General features: G+C 44.2%; 1 pseudogene; it reads left to right on the top strand.

Annotated features, from left to right (window-relative positions):
- Positions 1-269: 269 nt before the first annotated feature.
- LOC135913428 (uncharacterized) lies at positions 270-1149 on the top strand (annotated as a pseudogene).
- The last annotated feature ends 13310 nt before the right edge of the window (positions 1150-14459 follow it).

Below are 14459 nucleotides of genomic sequence, written 5' to 3'. Positions count from 1 at the left end.
GAGTACAGGTGAGCATTAAAGCCATGGTGTGCGATGCTCCAGCAAGGAGCTACGTGAAATGTATTGTTGGCCACACTGGCTATTATGCGTGTGAGCGATGCATCCAAAAAGGGCGGCACATTGAAAACAGGGTCACATTTCCCAAACTGCACGCACCAACACGAACCAATGCATCATTTCGATCTCAAGCGAACAAGCGCCACCATTCTGGTTTTTCACCATTCCCATCGCTTGATGTCGACATGATTGCATTTTTTCCATCTGAATACATGCACCTCGTTTGCCTGGCAGTCATGCGACGACTCTCAAAGAATTGGGTATGCGAAGGCCACAGTAATAGATTGAGCAGACTGTATCGTTGCCAACTAAATGAAAGCCTGCGAGAGGCATTCAAAGCATTTCCAACATATTTCCAGCGAAAGCCAAGGGGTACAGAAGAACTTGATCGTTGGAAGGCAACAGAGTTTCGGACATTCCTCCTTTATGTGGGGCCTGTTGTCCTAAAACCTCTTCTGCCTCCAACAGACTACAAACATTTTCTAATGTTTCATGTAGCTATCAGAATTTTAGCATCACCTCAGTACTACTGAGAACACAATGATTTCGCCAAAGATCTACTGAGGTACTTTGCTCAAGAGTTTAGTGAGCTATACGGAAAAAAACAGCTTGTGTACAATGTGCACTCACTAATTCATCTTGGTGACCAGTGCCGGGACCATGGCCCATTGGATCAGTTTAGTGCATTCCCTTTTGAAAGCTACCTTGGACGAACGAAGAAGTTGCTGCCATCCTCCAACAAGCCACTTTCACAGCTAAGTAGGAGAATCTCCGAGCTGAGGCACTCGTCCAAGAACCAAGTCGAGCAGAAACTGCAACATGTGAAGCCCGGAGACTGCTTCCTGATTGACAGTGCTCCTGTGGTTGTTCTGGAAATAATGGGAGACCACTTCCTAGGGTGGGCTTTTACTATATGCCAGAGACTTTTTCAAACTTGGACTCAAGTCGTCTCAGTTGAATATTTGGCGCTGCAACACCTTAAGTAATAGAAGTAAGGTCTGGCCTCTTGATGACCTCCGGAATACTGCTCAGTGCCTGAGGCTTAACTACAAGCAAGGACATGTTGTTGTTTCTCTTTTGCACTTTCACTGAAGCTGTCAGTGGTTGATGAACTTATATTAACTCAAACTGCCAGTCAGTCACCTGACTGCCATATTGCTATGCCTCCAATGGCCACAATGTATGTTCTATACGAAGCCGACAGTTGGGCTAGTTGGAATTCAAAGACAGGCATTTTCAAAAAAAAAAAAGGTATCCTTTTGTCTCTGCACCTCTTCTCATTTTTCTTATGTGCTGGAACGTGTCCTTGTTTGTTCTATTGTCATTGTCGCGTATCACCTATTCAAGCCATGTTCAAGCTATCTGCTTCAAGGATCTTGTCACGAATACAGTCATTAGCACTATTGTCCAGAGTGCTTGAATGGCATCCTCTGACCTGCACAGGTGGCATTTGGTGGTAACACTGGATTCGGGGTAGCTTACAACTGTGTATGGACTGCTGCACTGATGGTACTTCCCTAATCTTTCTCCTCATAGGCCTTCGTGTCTTCCGCAGCTGCAATTTCCTGAAGGCACTGCATTGCCACTGAGCAAAAGTAAAGATAACACATGGCTACTTTCATCAGCACACGCCAGGATGTGTTGTCTTGACTTTCGTTCCATGTACCTTCACACGCCACAGTTACCAAAGCCACAGTGGCCAGTAAAGTGAAAAAGATAGAGGCAGCAGTGATCAGTGCAGCAGTGCAAGACCCAGTCCAATGACAGAGCTGCAAGCTCCCCCTTTGAGGACTGCACTTGCATAGCACCACTTTTGCCTCAGAAGCCGGGAAGCAGCAGACGATCAGAAAGTCCATCATATCAGTGCAGCAGCGTGTTCTCAGATGTAAGGTATCTAGAGCCAGGTGTTATCGGTAAATGTCGCCCAAGCAGGTTTAAGCATGCCGTTCAAGCATTTAGGCATGCTGATAACTGTACAACGCGAACGAATTGCAATCAAGCCACCAAGGTTCAGCCCCAGCTTTCATTTTTGCTTCTGATGTGTTTTCACCACATCAGGCTCATACTGCCATGTCTCTTGAGAAGACACCGCTCTCACTTGGGCACATCAAAACCTCCACGACTTGGGTTTTGATTGACCCAGCAGAGCATCTGAGCCATCCAGTTCTCCAACACAGAATCCAGCTGAGCCTGCACCTAACTTGCTGAAACTGTACTTGTGCTTAGATACCTCCAGTTTCTACGTGTTGAAGTGCACTTCACCTGTGACAAGCTGCAGCATGGAACACTAAACGGCCCTTTTCAGGGCCACCCAAACTATATGACTGGTGGGGACGTGGCAGCTCCTACTCTGCTCTCCCTAACCCTCTAGAAAATTAGTATGTAGTTTATTAGTTTATTATTTGGTAATTAGTATGTAGTAGTATGTGTGTGTGAAAATAGAATATCATTTGGAATCTTCGGAAGTGCTTCTAGAAATATATATGTATATATACAGGGCAGTCCTTCTTTTCTAGAATAAGCAGAAGGAAAGAGCGAGAGAATCAACAAACCATCTCTTTAGTAATCACAGAAAATACTGCTATGGAATGAAAGGAAATTAAAAAAAAAACATAACTAGGCAACGTGAAGTGAACACGAAACCAAAGGTTTCCAGATTTGTGTGATCATGACAGTAACAGAGCAAAATGACAATGTAATGCCATTTGAGACTTCATCTGCGCAAGTGTTGACTGTCTTCTAAATGCTGTTGCAGTGAGGTTAAGCTCTGTAGTGCTGGGCGCCCTGTTCTTGCAATCTTATACTCAAAACTCTGGGATGAACTTCTGCAACCAGCATGTTTTAAATACAGCCTCCTTCTTTTAGAAAACAAACCACCATAAAATTCAGGAAGACGCAAGCAAAGTAATTGACAGAACAGAAGCTGGACTTACAAATTTTAGTTTATCTTCACAATGCCCAGCATATAATTTTTGATATGCCGAGTTTGGTAGCTCAAAATGCCTATTTAAGTGTGGGAAAGTTTGTGAAATTCACTCTAGTGTCTTTGACACACCGAACCTAAGGTTTCATTGTCGGTAGCTCAGACAACCAACAATAATTGTTAAGTTGTAAATAGGGTGTGTCTGCACTAACCTACACAAGACTCAAACATTATTCTAAATGTCTGCATTCTTTCTCGGTCAGCATAACTGATTGAATGCTTGCACATCTAGAGCGGTGTTTCTTAAGTATGTTTCCAAAGCGCAATTTCAAGAGTTGTGCATGCTTTTCCTATCTGATACACACAATTAAAACTGGAGGTAGAGCCGCATTCACAACAAAGAATGCAGGTAAGTGGACACCTGTGTGCCCATGGGCAGCAAATAGTAATGTTCACGCATTCTATCATTGATGCGCTTACCAATCTGGAGGATGTGAACCATGCCATATGTCAAAGGGGCCTGCGAACGAATTTTGTGGCATGTGAACTCTGTGGCATATTTTGACATGCAGACACCCTGGAATTGGTTACCAAATGGCTACAGAAGCCATCAAGCACGTTGTGTGCAGAAAACAGACTCACATTATGCCCCTTCTCTACATAATGTTACCTTAATGTAACCTTGTTACGTATATATTGCTGTCTACCTCACTTTTACATTCACTGTGACACCACATCAGTTGCACTACTGATGCTCATCAGCTTCCAGGCAACAAATTTCTTGCTGACAGCTGAATTCATTTGAGTGAATGCAGCACTCTTTCCAAGCATTAATAACAACATGCCTAGCACTACAAAAATGAACTGCAACAAGGCACAGCAACTGAGTTTACTAAAGCCTGCCTAGTTTGCAACACGTGCAGTCCCCATCAGGCTTAGCCCAAGCAGTAGAGCAGGTTGGTGATCTTCAGCACCTCGCCTATCTAATCCCCACACCTTAACTGCAGCAGTTCTAGCTGCTTCCACACATGCAAAAAGATAGCACCAACACAGTATATACATCTGCATCTATGCTTGCAGCATGCACATCATCACTGGAGCAGCCTTTTGGTGTGCTGCTAGCATAATGGAAGCAAGACACACTAAATTTTACATTATCTTCAGCTGTGCCGTGGAAACCGTGGAATTACTGCGTGGAATGCCGTGGAATTACTGTATCCATAATTACTTGTGATATGTTCTCATATTTTTCATGCACGTGTTGTTTTCGACATGACGCCAATTACGAATAAAGCTTATAAGTTTAACCACTGCCTCCCACCACATCAAAGGTACACTAAAAAAGCAAAAATAAATAATCTTACACTCGTAAACTATTCTTTCATACTTTTTTCATACATTTGGCTGGAACAGATTGAGTTTTACTTCAGAATATAAGGGCCAAATGTTTTTTTTTTTCTTCTTTCTTTTAATGTCGTACTGGCACATCGATATGTATGAAAGCTATCAGTGTTCTCTCATATTCGGGATCTGTTAAGAGAGGGGAAGTACAAAAAAGTTTCTAAGGTTATTCTTTGGCTCCTTTAGAATGAAGTCATTTTTACCAGGCAAACCAGAATACCCATTTAGATCTTGTCAAAATTCAATATGTCGCATTGAGCTGGTGCCAGAACTTCACTGCAGCACCACCACTCATCTTTCACTTGTGTCTGACTTCTAAGCTGCCTCCTAACAGTGGCCGTTTTGCTATTGCAGTGCATAATTTACTAATACAGCATAAATTGGTAACCCTGTCTAGCACATCTTTAACGCAAAATGTAACATTGCTGTTACAGTTGTGCCTAACTTGAGGTGACCGCGCGGTTATGAAAACAGACAAGAACCATGAGAATTTTTGTTTGCGGAATGCCATGGGGCAAAAAATGGCAATTTGGGTTGAGTGAACGCACTAGCCACACAGGCTTGCACTGTGCCATGCTAAACATACTCTGCTTCTCAGGTCGTGTTATCTAATCTATGGTGTACTATATTAGCAGCAGTGCATTAAGACAGGCTTCCTTGTAGGTGCATGTAGAAACAATAAAGAACATACAAATTTTGTGTGCATGTGACTTCTTGAAGCTTAGCACCATTTTATTTGCCCTATATAGAGGGACAGATTAGAGACATGCAAGTATTTGTTTAATATTCAGGAAACAGCATCCAAACAAAGAAGACTGATAAAGAAGCCAGGGGAAGTGCTGATTTGCAACTGAAGTTTTATAGATGCTTTGTGCAATGAGATATACAACAAAAATAAAAACATAACATACAACTAACTTGAAAATAAAAAGTGCAACTATCTATGCACTAAAAACATCTATATAATTCAGGGAAACGGAAGGATAACTGCTGTGTGTTCCATCGATTCTGGTGTTGTACGTTTGTGTAATATTCTGCATGGTCAAGCTGCGTAGTGCTGTGATAGATGATTATTTAAACAAGTATGTGGCTGCACTGTTGATAACCGACCACAATGTTGTTTGTTGGCTTTTATGCTCCTGCAATATTACATCAATGCAACTTCGTGTTTCTCCTATATAGCCGAGTCCATAGAAGAAATTGTGCCTCCAGCTCTTCAAATGGCTGGAGCTGTTTCAAGCACCACTGCCCCTATTTTTCATGAAGAATTACTTGTTTACAGCAGCGTAAAATTTGTAAGCTCATATTTCATTGCGTGACAGGATTTTCACTTGGAACTTGCACTGGGCAACCACTTCATCCTGTAATATGGCACGTGCCTATGGGGCTGTGGTAAGTGTCTCGATGTTCATTTCTCCCCCATACATATGCTCCCTGCCAGTTCGAACTTTCCTGGAAAATCACCTTCTGGAACATGCATTTCTTAAATGGAAGTTTCTCATCATCAGTGTGTTACCTGGGGAAAGCCTCATTGCATCAATAACTCAAACATGGAAAGAAGGGCCTAAGGACAGCTGGAAATGCTCATTTTTTAAACAATATAAACGTCACATGCCACCCATATGTAATAATTGAAAACAGCATGTTGGTGTAGTTCTCTAAGATGTTCCAAAAGTGCAATCTCTTTGCGACAGTGCCATCAGCACGCAGTTTCTAGAGAACACCTGCAAACTGGAGCACGTAAACAAGCTTCTTAAAAGCAAGAACATTCACTCCGGCATTACACTTTTATGAGGCTATACATAGGCAGGCTAAACTTAAATGCACGTCATTGAAAGGCTCAGGGAAGAACATTGCACATGCAAACAAACTTACAACCCACCCAAAGAAAGCTGACCATATGTTGTGGGATGTGTACCTACATATCAAAGCTCAGTGACGCAACTAGAATGCGTTGAAATGATAAATGTAAAAACATGCTATTGGCCGCTCTACTGAAGAAAAAAGTATTGCATGTGCCAAAGAGAGAGACTGCACATGTGTATGAATAAAAGTGACATCTTCATTGTTTTGACAGGAAAGGAAATGGTATACAAAAATGAACAGATGAGGGGGGGGGTGAGTTTGGAACTCATTTCATCTGTCCCTGTATCTTCTAATTACATGTCTGCATTAATAAGTGCCACTAGGAGCGTGCATTGCCATGAAGTATTGTCAACTAACCAGGCTTGTGCATTGCTACTCGCTGGTTCCAGAATACTGCAATCAGTTCAAAACTATACATTTAAATGTTTTTGCTTGCTACCGCAAAGTGTATGTTGCAAGCACCTACTGCACTTCTTCAAGCAAGTGCATGGTAGCAGTGCTCTCGTACATGATAACTTGTATGCTGCAAACAGCTTAGAATGTATACGCATAAGTAAGGACAGCTGAGGAATTGGTGTGGGAATGCAATGAAGTGGCACTGAAGACGAGCACAAAAGGAGAAACAGATAGTGCACGTGACTATCAATTAGGAATTAGAAAAGCTAGTGCTATTTCGTCATGTTGCCATGCCAACTTTCCAGCTGTAATTATGCAGATTTTAATCCATTTGCGGTGCTAAAGACGAACACAAAAAACAGAAACAACAAACCTTTCCAATAAACTTAAATTCACATAAAAGGACTATTAGAGTGCCTAGGTGCCTATATGACATGATTTCAGTGAGATAAAAAAACAGCACGAAAGTAAGGGTAGACACGAGACAAGTGTTTTAAGGTTTTAGATTTTTGGCTTTGTATATGTGTCAGATGGTACAACATTTAACAAAAAGGCCTAAGATTATCCATAGAACTGTATACCTTGCCTTCCAGTGTGGACAACCCTGAAAGCACTTCTATTCTCTATTCACCAGATGTGGTGTTCGCTGGTGAGGCTGAGGGTTTAACTCGATCCTACCAATTGTGGTCGCAGTACTATGAATGTGGGCAAAATGCAAAGTAATGTTTGTGTATAATGTGCTTTGGCTGCATGTTGTGGAGTCCCAGGTGGCCAAAATGAACGAGAGTTCATCACATCTTCTCCGACAGCTGTGTACTTTTCGCTTAGGGACACAACTCCATGAATCAAGTTTTTCTATGCACAGTATTTGTTGGTCACTTGTAGGAGCTGTTATTGTGCACAATGGTAATGGACGACTGTGGAACTTTTAATGATGAACTCAAAAGCTTGTGATGACACACAATGTTTCGTATTATACTCTGTGACTATAGCTGCTTCTAACATGTTTTAAGTCAGGCATACTAGCCTCAACCACACATAACGAATGCTGTCTGTAGCTTTGACTGCAGTTAATGTTTGGTGAATGCATGGAGAAAAAAATTAGCACAATTATAGTAACGCAAATTGGGAACACATATGGTACACAGCCGCCTTTAATGAAATAATGCAATTGCACTTGTGTGTTTTATGCACAACATCAAAAACCTTACTTTCTTAATGATTCATGAGTTGCACATAATGTTAGTGCTAGTGCTAAATCGCTGTACAAGATAAACTAAAGTACTGTATGGCAAGATAAACTAATAAAAGGAAACGTTAGGATAGAGTGAGTACATCGCTTCAAATTAAGGGCGGATCCAAGGGAACCTCACAGGAAGCAGAGGGGGAAGCTATAAAAGATGGGGGTGCCTCGGAAGTCCCCGAGACACGCCGACACGGAAGCGGATTTATCGGTAGGGAAGCGCATGAAATCACGAACCTCAAACACGCAATAATAAACTGTTAAAAAAAATGTATTCGACAAGAGCGGATTCGAACACACTTAAGCTGAAACATGAACAAAGGTACCCGCAACGCACACAGACAACCACGATCGCGCTGACACCGAGCCGGTCTTTAAATAAGGTTTTTATGTCCATTCTTTATCTGGCTTTCCAGAAATATTTACGTGTAAATGTCTGTGTAAGGTTTGATCAGACTTGAAGGACAAACTATCGACATGCCGTCGACACCGATGACCGAGTCGAAGGCCTTTTTGCGCCGGTGGCGCCTAGAAAGAAGGCAATCTAGATTGCGCCCCAAGTCTTCGGCTGGAGCGCAGCCTTCGACTTCGAAGCACGTATGCTAGCACAACCTGATAGCAAACATTACAAGATTGCAGTACTTTGTTTACTTCTGCCTAAGGTGACACGAAATAAATTAGCGAGTGCTAATGTAGAAGCTTCAAGCACTTGGCAACCGCCCATAAATAGATCAGTTGACCACTTGCGAATACCGTACTACGCAAATATCTCATACGCTGCCAGAGACCGTAATGCAAACGTATGTGTTCGCCGTAATTGGTTTTCACGATTAAGTAAATAATACACCAAAGGTTATCACGTACCTGTGGATCACACTTAAGTGGAAGGCGTTAGAACCCCTACCCTGCTGTGAACAGCCCCGTCTATCGCCGAAGTGAACCCGTCTCCCATGGCAGATAAGCATATAAGTGAGCTGTTATTAAACCTCAACAAAAATGGTATTGCTTATATCCCGTGTCAAGCGAATTAACAAACGTGGTGCCAGCTCTGTTGAAGGGGTCGCAGCTTGGAAACATATTTCTGGTTCCTGCGCAGTGTGCCTGTGATCATGAAGTGCGTGTTTTCAAAACGTTGTTCGATTTCAGCAAGTCCTAGAGCTCTAAAAACTGACAAGGCAAAATTTCGCTTATTACGGGCCAATGTCCTCCAAAGAAAGCCAACTAGCAAACCATATTGGCAAATCCGTACGAAAGTTTGTCCAATAATTCCCACCTTGTCGAACGGCAGTGCCAATATTGTTTACTGACTGTGTAATGTGGGCCATAATGAGAGCAGCATTCCGGGCATGTTGGTAATCCATTGCTTAAATGATATTGCGCGACATAAAAAACGACACGGACGTGAAAGAAGACGACACACCAAGCGCAAACTGTCTTCTTTCACGTTTTTTACGTTTTGTTTTTTATGTCGCGCAACATCATTTAAGCAATGTGGGCCAACGTAGGCTCTCTATCAGGATGGCACAGCCAATATTGTTTACTGACTGTGTAATGTGGGCCAACGTTGGATCTCTATCAGAATGGCACAGCCAATATTGGCGCCACGCTGTTAACCTTGGGCCATCAATTCAATTCAATTCAGTTTATTCGGACATAGAGATAGTACAGAATGTCCACGAGGCGCGACAAAAGGAGGCAACAATGCCTCCTGACAGGGTCTTCACCTCGGGATCACATTATGACAGCAGGTCGGCACGACAAAATACTGCATTCTGCAGATCTCACTACATTGCAAAGTCAAAGAAATCAGTGGAAGTTCAGAAATACAAAACTGTGTCACATATGACAAATTATCCTATGATTTAATATTATACATTGAATTCATCATTCTAATTCACGGAAACAATAATGTAGAGAATCATTCAAATAGCACTTGATCAAAATAAAAGAAAGGTACAATTCTAAGCAAAAGAGGCCGGAGAAGAAAGCATTTTCATTTTTTTGCCAGGAATCAGAATGGCTCTGCCTATATTGGAAACACGCTGTTAATCTTAGGCCGTCATTGGGCCAGGAATAAGAATGGCTCTGCCAATATTGGAAACACGCTGTTAATCTTAGGCCGTCATTGGGCCAGGAATCAGAATGGCTCTGCCAATATTGGAAACACGCTGGTAATCTTAGGCCGTCATTGGGCCAGGAAGTGCCAATATGTTGCCAACGTTGGCACGACCTGACGTGCCGCCTGGGGCGTTGTCTCCGATGCTCATCTGTTAACATTATCTGAAGCTGAACTTCTAGAGGGTTGGAATGATCAGAAAGTGATTGTCAAAATAATTAAAATGAGGCGTGACGGAAAAGAAATCGACACCAAACACTTAAAGGGATACTAAAGTGAAAAGTGATTTCTTCTGCATCAGTAAATCACCGTTCTACAACACGAAAAACACCACTCTTACAAGGATAAGACGTTTGGTAAGCCAGAAAAAGCGCAAGAACGAAATACGGGTGGCGACGCCTGCTTAAGTTCCCGCACCTGGGGCCAATTGGAAAAATAAATTGTGGGCACGGCAAGTGCAGGTGTCCCGAAACTCCTTCCGCGAGGGCAGAGAAGCCCCGCATAAAGCGTTTATTGATGTAAGCTGAAGAGTGTGAAGACGATGTGGAGAGACCATAGAACAGGTGCCCGATGGGTTGATAGCTTGGGTTGTCTTGCGAATTCCTAGAGCAGCAAAGACTGGATGCATGTGCTGAGAAAAGGCACTGGAAAACTTTGAAAAAGAATTAGTTAAAGGTAATGACCAGTAGAATGTGCCTAGGCTACCAATCTAATGGTCATAAATGATACAAATTATAATAGTATTAAATCAAATAATGAATTCAATAATTTGTTCCCAATCTGAAGGTATTAACAAATTTTTGTGCTGAATGGGCCACTGGGTTATGCCTTGTCTTTTTGTCTCCGAGCGCTGCCCCTCCAATCCACACACCTTCTAGCTCGAAGGCAGGGCTCTGGGTGAACAGACGAATTGGTTCCTTTTTTTTAAACTAATATCATGAACAACTGATGGTGAGTGTGTTAAGTCCTTATTAACCTAGCCAGGATATAAAGCTATCTATCCAGCCCCCGCAAACGGCCACGTGTTTGTGTCTGTCGTGCTGTCACCAGCGGCCCCTCCCATCCACACGCTTATAAGCGGGAAGGCACAACTCTAAGCCAATAGACAGCTGTTTTACGATATAATAGGTAAAAGCAAACAAATGAGTCGTGTAAAGAAACAAGGGTTTGTTGGGTGAGACACGTATGATTGAACCGAAGTATTTGGCTAATAGTCGTGACTACTCTGGGCTGTGTGCTGATCGAATGCTGATCATTTCCTTAAGTGCTGTTCATTGTATACCTTTTACCCGATTTGCTGAGGACAACGAAGCCACTGCGGATCCTCGCGGCACAGCCACACGCCCGAGGCGCCGTCTCCCTGGGACTCGTACAGGCCGACAAGTGTCGTCTGCTGAGTATGAGCACCCAGGCCGGCCCGCTCATTGCGTATATTAATTTTCTTGTCTTCCTTTTCTTCCCTCTCTCTTTTCCCTTCTTTCGCGTTCTTCTTCCTCCCTTTAGATTCCCACCGGGGCGAGCGCGTAACGCGGACGCGACGCCAGCCGCGCTGCCCACCCCACGCAACCAACCTTAAATTTCGAAGCTTCAACTCGACGCTCGGTCGAGATGGAAACAGCAGAGGCCATAAGGAGCCTTACTATGGTACTGTAATTGCAGGGAAAAAACGAAAAAAAAAACGTCTGTTCTCATGCAGCGTGAGCGGGCAGTTCCCAGATGCTTAGTTGATGGATAAAATTCAAGACCTGAAACGGCCGTCTGCTGAGACGTGCGACTCGTCCGCCGTAAATGTATCTAAGTGCGTTCGGTATCCTCTTCAGTAACACCTGTCTGTGAACCTTGATGAGATGCGGTGTCGTGTGCCAGACGGGTGTGTTGCAAGCTTAAATTGCCATTGACGTCCGAGCTGTTTGTAAACGCTCGCACACCCTTCCGAGCCGCTGGAGTAAAGGGTCCGCCACGACCCCCAGCCGACCGCTGGGGATGTTCAGTGATGTCTTTATGTATTTGGCAGCAGTAGGCGCTGACCCATCCCTTTGCCGGAGCAATTGCCGACGGCCGTCTCAGCCGCTGGATTTCAGTGTCAGCCACAACACCGGGCATGCTCGTCTGGCCTTGCGTTACGACCCTTGGTCGTGACCGGCGCACTCATTGTGATGTCAGAGTTGCCCGTCCTGAACATGTAGTTTACTTCCCGTAGAACAAAGTGCTCCAGCCCAGCTGCGCTTGTAACTGAGACGTATTCGCTGTTTTATTTGAGAATGTAAGGAAAATGAAAAATGAAATTGATATCAGTTATTGGAACGCGGGGCAGACAGCGCGTCCTACGATGCGTCCACACGTGGGGTGCCCCGTGGATAATCTGGCAACGCCTCGTATATAATATGGGCCATTCTGATAAAGATGGCCCGGTTTTGTTTGGGCCCCAAAATGTGCAGGTACGCGGCCCTGTCAAGACGGCCCCCCGGCGCGCCCGTAAGCTGCGCCGCGAGTGCCGCTGTAAGATGCCATTCAGTCAAGTAATGCTCAAACGATTGACAGACCAGCCCACAGAGGCACATGTTATGTGGTGCCAGATTGAATCTGTTTAAGTAGTATGAAAATCTACCATGTCCAGTAATGATTTGAACTATTGATTTGTGATGTGGGAAAAAGGCCGGGATGGATTTTATTGTCGGTATCCACAAGTAAGTTGCTGTACTGGCACTCTCAGTGGCCCATTCGCTTTGCCATTCTCTATCCATCTGTTTGTAGAATTTTGTTCTGATGGAACGGATAGATATAGAAGCGCTGCGCGACAAACCATATCGCGCAGCACTCGCTGCCGCCTCGTCGCCCAATTCATTTCCTAAGACACCCGAGTGACCCCCTACGTATTATAATTTTATGTCTGTTTGAGTTGAGAGGTTACATAGCACTCTCTTAATGTTTACTGTACGAGCATAAACCGACCGTAATGCCACGATCGCCGACAACAGAGAGAGGCAATCGGAACAAATCTTAACTGGCCTCTTAGTTCGCGACACTGCCACGTAATTGAGTGCCTCGAGAAACGCTATGGCCTCCACGCAGTACGCACCACCAGCTCTTTCTACTTTAAATTTACCTATCTTCAGGATTCTGTCTAGAGGGCCCATAGCTACATATGCCGCCCCTGCAGAGATTTCGGAATACGAGCTGTCTTTATATATGTGTAGTGCCTGCTCGGTCGATTTCATTGCTACCTCTGTGTTGCTTAGTCTTTCAAAGGAGCATCTGTATCTTTTGGCTGGATGATCGAGCTATTGATCGTATGGATAGTCGACTGTTAAGGGAATGTAATATTCGGTACCATAGCAGGTGGGCCGTCGAAGCATGAATAGATGAAACTCGGCACGAAGCCGTTCCAGCTCTAAAGGCAGCGCTGCCGCTCGCAAGAGCATCTGTAGGGCCGACGTAAGCGTCGTGCGGTAAGCCTCTGTCAGACTAATTGAGGGAACTCTGTGTAAAGATATTATATTCGCCTTTATTAGGCTATCAGGGAATTCAGGCCACCAAACCGGTGCCGGGTAGGTGATGACCGCAAGCACTACTTGTTTGTACAGTGCTCCAATCGCCAGATGATTTATCGAATGGTGCATTTCTATGTATGCCGCAATTTTCGGAGCCGTGAGTTCCAATTTTTCTCGAATATAATCAACATGTTCTTTGAAGCCTAATCTTGAATCCAATACCACCCCAAGAATTTTCAGCTTATCTTTCCTCTGCAACCGGTCATCACCCACAACCACTCGGAGAGCACTCGCCTTCATTCAGCCTGACACTGTCCTCAGAACAGGTCGCGCAGGCCCGACCGGCACCGCCCCGAAGGGAGACCGGGGGCCCATCGCTTGGCGCTAGAAGCGTGGACAACTCAATGGTCCGCTTCCCGCTCTACCGAGTAAGTAAAGAAACGATGAGAGTAGTGGTATTTCACTGGCGGCCACGAGGACCCCGCCGAAATGAGGCCGTATCCCGTGACCTCCCACTTATGCTACCCGTCTCATGTCTCTTCACAGAGTCCGACTACAGTCAAGCTCAACAGGGTCTTCTTTCCCGGCTGATTTTGCCAAGCCCGTTCTCTTGGCTGTGGTTTCGCTAGATGGTAGATAGGGACAGAATGTGGGTGAGGCTAGGAGTGCCTCCCTGCACCACTAGTGTATCGCAGGAGGTTGAGAATGAAATGGGAAAGGGGATAGGGGGAAAAAGAGAATTTAGATAGGTAAAAGTATTTAGAAAGAGGGGAAAAGAAGGGTGGAATGTAGAATAGAAAAAGAGAGTGAGAAATGAATGGGAGAACGTTAAGGGAAGAGGAAGAGGGGAAGTCTACCATCATCATCATCATCAGCGACCACGGCCATGGGAACGGGCCAGGAAGCGGGCACTTATTGAAGTAACCAAAACAAAAATAAATCAAAAGAGTTTACATGGGATTTCTT

This window comes from Dermacentor albipictus, unplaced genomic scaffold (genome assembly GCF_038994185.2).
Source record: "Dermacentor albipictus isolate Rhodes 1998 colony unplaced genomic scaffold, USDA_Dalb.pri_finalv2 scaffold_15, whole genome shotgun sequence".
Classification (NCBI taxonomy): Eukaryota; Metazoa; Arthropoda; class Arachnida; order Ixodida; family Ixodidae; genus Dermacentor; species Dermacentor albipictus.
Note: the sequence above shows the minus strand (reverse complement) of the source record. Positions and strands in the feature narration are given on the sequence as shown.